Source organism: Delphinapterus leucas, chromosome 1 (genome assembly GCF_059928025.1).
Source record: "Delphinapterus leucas isolate spDelLeu-1000000601 "Yukka" chromosome 1, BTC_Dleu_Yukka2, whole genome shotgun sequence".
Lineage (NCBI taxonomy): Eukaryota > Metazoa > Chordata > Mammalia > Artiodactyla > Monodontidae > Delphinapterus > Delphinapterus leucas.
This window is the reverse complement of record NC_143129.1, coordinates 148799103-148806943: the sequence shown is the minus strand read 5'-3', so window position 1 is coordinate 148806943 and position 7841 is coordinate 148799103. Positions and strand designations below refer to the sequence as shown.

Here is a 7841-nt window from a genome sequence, read left to right as displayed (position 1 = left end):
TCAGCCCATATTTGGGACCTCTGATGGGCAGCAGAGGGCCTCTCTCCCTGGTGCTCCTGTTTTCCCCAGCCCCCCATTAATGGCTTCAGCCGTCATCAGTGCTTCAGTAGGCAGCACCTCTGACACCAAAGCTATGGACACCATACCTCCTTCTTAGGCTGTCATTTTCCAGTCTGCCCCTGTCTCCAGGTAGAACCACTACCCATTTCACACGGCTGTTCCTATTTCTGGGAACACACCATCCAGTGGTAGCAATGCCTCAGCCCATGCCTCAACTCATTTACCTGCAACATCGGCCAACAGATAGACCAACACTTCAAGCTCCTCTTGGACCCAGGTCTCCCGTCTCAGGCCACATTTGGGGCTAACGATGGGCAGAGGCCTAATGATTATTTTCTATTGGGAAACCCAGCAGCCTCAGCACAAGATAAAGTCCTAGTCGCTCCTGCAGCCTAGCCACCGCGAGTCAGCATCATGCAGTCAGCTTTGCCAGCTCCCCTATTTGCCACCACCAGCAACATGCAGCCGGCCTTTGGCAACAACCCAGGCATTCTCCCCAGGACTGTGTCCATTGCTACTGGCTTTGGAGTTGCCACCAGGATGCCCAGTACTGGGGACAGTAGCTGGCTGTTTGCCGATACCACACCGGGCCCACTGTTCATGGGACCTGCAGCCCCTATGGCTGGTGGGAGCCTTGGAGTCGGTGTGTCAGCCTCAGGCCTTGCTCATTCAGAGCCATCCAGACCACTTAACTTTGGGGCAGGACTAAGTGGGGCACCAGCACCGCTTCTGTTCCTACTTTGGGCCAGACAACCTGCCATCAAGGCTGCTGCAGTAGGAGGGGGAGGCACCATCCCAGCATTTGGGAACATACCTGATTCCACCTAAATCCAAATACCTGGGGCCTACCTAGGCTGAATACAGGTGGTACGGTGATGGCAGGGGAAAACACCATCCCCACGATTGGAGGCCACTTTCCGTCACTGCACACAGGGCCCATCTGGACGTAAAAAATCTATGTTTGAAAGTTCCATCAGCAAGGAGAAGAAATCTGTGTCAAGGGACATGTCAGTTTCCACCTTCCATCAGAGCACACCACATCTGTTGGAGTTGCAAGTGTGGGTACCACCCATGGGTTTCAACACACTTCTAGTTCTACCTTATTTCCAAACACAAGGGGCCCACCTGCTCACAATCCAGGTGGTGGTCGTACAGAAGGGAACAACATCATTCCCATGATTGGAGGACCTGGTATTCCCGCTTACAACTGGGACCCACCTGGCCAGTACACAGGTGGTGCGGATGGAGGGCACAACATCTCACTGGTGCTGGGAGGCCCTGTGTATTAACTGCCATTAGACTTGGAACCCATCTGTGCAGAGAACAGGGCGGGGGCCATGGGGGACAGCACCACACCTGCTGTGACTGGATACACTTCTGGTGCCTCATTCATGCAAAGCACTGGGCCCCACCCTGGCCAAAACCCAGGTGGTGCCATGGGGGATAGCCTGTGCTATGGATGTGCCTGTGCTCATAGGAGTCCGGCAGCCTCATAACCTGCCCAGGGCTTCATAGGAGCCATCAGCAAATTCCTTTCTTCTGTGAAGAAACTCAACAAATGAAGAGCAGATCTTATTCTGCAAACTGTGTAACCATGAATGGACTTTGCCTCACTGGAAAGTGGTTCAGCCCCTTTAAGTGAAACTTAACCTCCTCTCTTCCTACAGCAAGCCGGAGGACCACACCTCAGGGGTGTGCAAGTGTGTGTGTGTGTGTGTGTGTGTGTGTGTGTTGGAGGGTGTGGAGCATATGAGCCCACTTCAGAGCTACACCAGACTTGAGAAGTTCCAGTTAGGAGAATGGAATAGAGCTGCATGTATCATCCACTGTGCCATCCCTGGCTTCACTGTTAACTTGGCCGACCAAAGCTCCTGGACAGTTTTCCCTAGACTTGGAACTGGCAGGATGTCCACTGCTGTTTTCAGATGCTTTCTCTCCCCCTATGCATTTGCCTCAATGGGTCCTTCTCTTTCCCAGCTTTATGTACATATATATATATATATATAAAACCTTGTTCATTTTAAAATAAATAAATTAATTTAAAAAATAATAAAATTGGCAAAGGACTTGAAAAAACATATCTACAAAGGTGATATACAAATGGCCAAAATGCACATGAAAAGATGCTCAGTATCATTAGTCATCAGTGATATGAAAAACCACAATGACATGCAACTTTCACACACACTAGGGTGGCTAGAATAAAAAAGACAGATAATAACAAGTATTGTCAAGGATGCGGAGAAACTGGAACCCTACTGCACTGCTGGTAGGACTGTAAAATGGTGCAGTTGCTGTGGAAAACATTTTGGCAGCTCCTCAAAAGGTTAAATATAGAGTTATGATCCAGCAATGCCACTCCTAGGTATATAACCAAGAGAAATCAAAATGTATGTTCATAGAAAACCTTGTACACAAAATGTTCATAGCAGCAGTATTCATAATAGCCACAAACTGGAAGCAACTCAAATGTCCATCAACAGATAAGTGGATAAACAAAATGTGGTATATCCATTTTGTGGAATATTATTCAGCAATAAAAAGGAATGAAGTACTTATCCATGCTACAATGGATGAACCTCAAAAGCATTATGCTAACTGAAAGAAGCCAGACACAAAAGACTACATGTTTTATGATTCCATTTATGTGAATTTTCCAGAACAGACAAATTTATAGACTGAAAGTAAATTAGTGGCTATGTAGAGTTGGAGAGTCTGGGGCCAATGAGTAGTAACTGCTAATGGGCACAGTATTTCTTTTGGGGTGATGAAAATATTCTAAAATTGATTATGGTGATGGTTTCACAACTATGGGAATATATTGGAAACCACTGAATTGTACACTTTAAAAAATGAATTGTACGGTATATATATAATTTCTCAAAAAAGCTGTTATTTAAAAATATTCAACTGTAAGAAAACAAACAATTTAACTTTTTAAAAATTGGGCAAAATAGTTGAACAGACAATTCAGCAAAGAAGATATATGATAAAAAATAAATACATGAAAAAGTGCTTAAGGTCACTAGTCATTAAGGAAATGCAAATCAAAACCACCATAAGATACCACTGCACTACTATCAGAATGGCTTTATAAAAATGCGCCAGACAAACCAAGAGTGATGATGCAGCAACTCTCATATGTTGCTGGTGGGAATGAAAAATGGTATAACCCCTCTGGACATATAAAGTTAAACATACACTTAACCATATGAATTGGCAATCATAGTCCCAAGTATTTACTCTGGAAAAATAAAAACTTGTGATCACACAAAAGCCTGTTCAGGGTTTATAGCAGCTTCATTCATCTATTCACAATCACCCAAAATGAAAACAATCCAAATGTCTTTCAACAGTGAATGGATTAGCAAACTGTGGTACAGCCATACAATTGAATACTATGCAGCAATAAAGAGGAATGAACTATTGACACATGCAACAACTTGGTTGAATCTTAAAGGCGTTATTCTGAGTGAAAGAAGCCAATCTCAAGAGGCCACATGCTATATGATTCTATCTATATAACATTCTGGAAAAGAAAGAACTGTAAAGACAGAGAACAGATCACTGGTTGCCAAGGGTTAGAGGTTGGGGAGAAGGTTTGATTATAAAGGAGCAGCAGGGGGAAGTTTTCTGGGGTGATGGAGTTGTTCTGAATTCTGATTTTGATGGTGGTTACGCACATCTATTTGTGTGTTCCAACATTTAGAAATGTACTACAAAACAAATATTTAAAAAATAAATAAAATTCTTAAAATTATAAATCAAATTTTAAAATATATGAATATATTTTACATATGTGTGTATCTATCTGTATACACACACAATCACTGCAGGGACTGTTTAGAACTTTGACCACCAACAATTTTTTTGAGGTGACTAATATTTTCTTTCTGAAATTTTTCAGAATTGCTGGGCTATGGTGATAATTTAAAGAGCTGACCAACTTGTAGTCAGTTTTATTATTGTTTTAAATTCTCTACAAGGGACTTCCCTGGTGGCTCAGTGGATAAGACTCTGCGTTCCCAATGCAGGGGGCCTGGGTTCGATCCCTGGTCAGGCAACTAGATCCCACACGCATGCCGCAAACTAAGAGTTCAGATGCCACAACTAGGGAGCCCACGTGCTGCAACTAAGGAGCCAGCGAGCCGCAATTAAGAAGCCCGCCTGCCGCAATTAAGACCCAGTGAAACCAAATAAATAAATATTTTTTAAAAAATTCTCTACGAACAATGCACCCTCTAATTGCCTACTCTGGGGGGATGGCTCCCACTACCCCAACTCTGGTGTGCCACCTGCTTCTGTGGTTCTGAACTAAAAGACCTTAGACATAGGGAAACTGTTTCTGGAAGCTGGAAATCAGTGAACTAAAAGGTCCAAGGGTATGAGTGGGACTCTGACAGCATCTGCTATAGCTGACCAAATCCTGGTTCGAACAATAAATCGATAAGTTATATGTTATATGTATGTATGTATGTATAAACAAACAAACAAATAAGTCCACCCTCAGTGAGGGCAATTGGGTAAATCTTAATATGTATTGAGTATTAGATAATATAAAGGAATTATTTTTCCTATTTACAGTGTATTAACGATACTGTGGTTCTGTAAGAAAATGTCTCATGTTTTAGAAATGCATACTGAAGCATTTCACAGTGGAATTTCACAATGTTGATAATTTATTTTTAAATACTTCAAAGAAAAATTTAGGCCAAACAAATATGGCAAATATTAGTAATTATTAAGGTTATGTGATGAATATGTAAAGGTTTATCATACTCTTCTCTCCACTTTCTTATATGCTTGAAATCATTCATAATAAAAGGTGTTCAAAATTTTTTAAATGCATTAGAAAACGCCAGAAATTTTGAGTCTCTTAGTGCCTGAGCCAACGAAACCTCATTCCAATAAGACCCCACAGTCCTATCATGATACATCCGAGATGAATTTGAATCAGAGAAAGTTTGGAGTATTTCACTGTCCCTTGAAAAAGAAAATGGAAAAGCGTGTAGCATGTTTTATAAAGCTTCCACCCTAAAATGCTAAAACAAAGACTAGTAGGGCTAAAATGGGCAAACATTCAGCTGTCCTGAAAGCTTGGTTTTCCAGAGGCCCTATATCTTGCAGAAGCCTTGGTAACTGAGGACTAGCTTCTGGGAGGACATCAATTACCTCTTTTTAAGTCGGTGTGACTTGGGTGTCAGTCACTTGCAAATAGAAGAGTCTTGTTACATTCCTTGACCTGTAAGGCTAGGTCATAAAGGGCCATGTAGCTTTCAGTTTGTTCACTGAATATCTGCTCCTGGAACCCTGATGTGTAAGAGGTCAGATACCCCGAGGCTACCATGATGAGGGGCTACATGTAGGTGCTCCAATCAATGGTCCAGCTGAGCCCAGCCTTCCCGCCATCTATGCAAACGCACCAGACATGTGACTGAAGCTGTTACCCTCCAGACTAACACATCCACCAGCTGAATACCACCCGGAGATCTCCATCAGCACTATATGGAACAGAAGAATGATCCAGCCATGCCCTGTCCAAATTCCTGACCCATGAAATTATGAGATTAAAAAAATGGTTATTGTGTTAAGTCACTAAATTTGGGGCCATTTGCTATGCAGCAACAGTTAACAGAAACAGGAAGCCAGAAGGTGTGACCTATGCTGTGTAGTGGCAGATGCAGTTTTTAATGGAGCCTGAAACTTTTAAGAAAAAGAAGCCACTTGACCATGTGCACAAAATGAAAAGAACCTGTACAGGTGGGGAGTCCTGAAGTTTAAGTTTTAAGTTACATTGGTGTCACAATAGATACATGACTGATTGCCCAGGGTCCTGCCCCAGGACAATGACCTTTAAAGGGTGCAAAGTTTTAGGAGAATGATTTTAATAGGCATGAACAAAAATGATGAGAAGCAGAACTCCAATATCTGGGGTCTCAACACCCTTCCCTGGCCCATGGTCTCCACCAAGAGAGTCCTGTGTCCTATGGGGGGGGAAGGGATGGGGCTGACCCATTTCATCCTCCCAAGGCCCTGCTGCCACCCACATGTTGACTCTTTCTACCATTTGGTGTCCATTCCTAGAGGCCCTATGAGCCCTTCAAAGTCTGTCTTTTCTTTTCTTTTCTTTTTTAAAATATTTATTTATTTATTTGCCTGCGCCAGGTCTTAGTTGTGGCACGCGGGATCTAGTTCCCAGACTAGGGATCAAATCCAGGCCCCCTGCACTGAGAGCGCAGAGTCTTAACCACTGGGCCATGAGGGAAGTCCCCAACGTCTGTATTTCGAATATTGAGAATTCTTTCCTCACCCTCCAATCTTGCCTCTGTTCCAGGAGCACACGACTCTGAGTGTCACCCTCAATGAGACACCCAGCCCAGACACCTGAAAATCAGCCATGAGTCCTCCCCCCAGCTTACTCCCCATATTGGATCAACGGTGGAGAGTCTGGCTCCCAGCAGTTCTTGAAGTCAACCTCTTCTCTCCCTGTCCCTACTCCCACTGGTCATTTTTTTGGTGCTGCCATCTCTCACGGCTCCCCCTTGGAGGGGTTCGGCCTTCCTCCTAACAATCTATCCAATCCAAACGCAAATCTCACCAGGCACTGCTATCAATGGCTCCCAGTACCCACACTCTGAAAGCCTTATTCTGGAGTTCAACAATCTCCATGATCTGACCTCTAACCTCTAACATCACAGCCTGCCCCCACCTCCTCCCTCTCCACCTGCTCCTTTAGAGGGACCCCTCACTCCCTCACCCATTTCCTGCCATGAATTGCAATGCTGCCCCTCATCAAGCCCCTCGGAACCCAGCTGCAGCCTCACCCCTTCTCAGAAGCATCTCCAGAACCCACACTCTCCAATTTGATGACCTTTCTCTATGGCCCCTTGCTCTGGGCAGGATGCCTCCCATAACTTGTGACACTTTAGAGGATTTATAAGCTGAACTTGCTCCGAGCTGTTCACTCCTCTGTGAAATGGGACAATATCCACACCAAAGAATCTGAGAATTATAATAATGGAAGCCTAGTGAGTAGAAACCGAGCTAAGAGCTCTTTGCACAATACCTCATTTAATCCTCACAACACTCGAAGTGGTACACACTACTATTAGCCCTATTTAACTGAGAAGGGAACTAAGGTGAAGCACCTTGCCTAACTTGCCTTTCCCTGGCAGACCTCCCTGACCTCCCTGGCAGACCTCCTTGGCCCTGATCAGTGCATCCTCCTTGCCTGTTTAGTTGCCTCCCCCCTCAACTCCCAACACATAGTTTTAATTGGGCAGGGATGGCACCTGTCTTGTACTGGGTCTGGCATTCAGTAAGTACTTAGCAAATATTTGCTGACTTGAGTAATCTGTGAATGAATAAACCTAGCCAGCGACAGAGCCTGGATCCCAGCTCTTGCCTCTTTCTCACCCACTGAGGAGGATCCTGTGCAGGGAATGTGCTTAGTACAGGACCTGGCACACAGTAGGCACACAGTGCTGCTGTTGGAGGAGGAGGAAGAGGAGAAGATGATTTTGAAAGGACTACTATCTCGGTTGAGTGTGTCTCCCCCAAGGCACAGGATTGGGTTGGCTCCAGCCGGCTTAGGGGAGAGTTTGGAAATAAACACAGACAGTAGAGATCAGGAAGAGAACTCCTGTCCCATCTTCCCCTCCCAGGAGAAAAGAGGTGATGCTCCCACCTTTGTCCTTTCCATCAGGGGTGAGAGCAACGCCCCAAGCGAGAACCCCAAGCTCCTCCCCGATACGGATCCCAGGGGAGCTCAGGCCCCAGCC

The 7841-nt window shown here is 44.6% G+C and overlaps 1 pseudogene; it reads left to right on the top strand.

Annotated features, from left to right (window-relative positions):
- Window positions 1-79: 79 nt before the first annotated feature.
- On the top strand, window positions 80-888 carry LOC149750755 (nuclear pore-associated protein 1-like; annotated as a pseudogene).
- The last annotated feature ends 6953 nt before the right edge of the window (window positions 889-7841 follow it).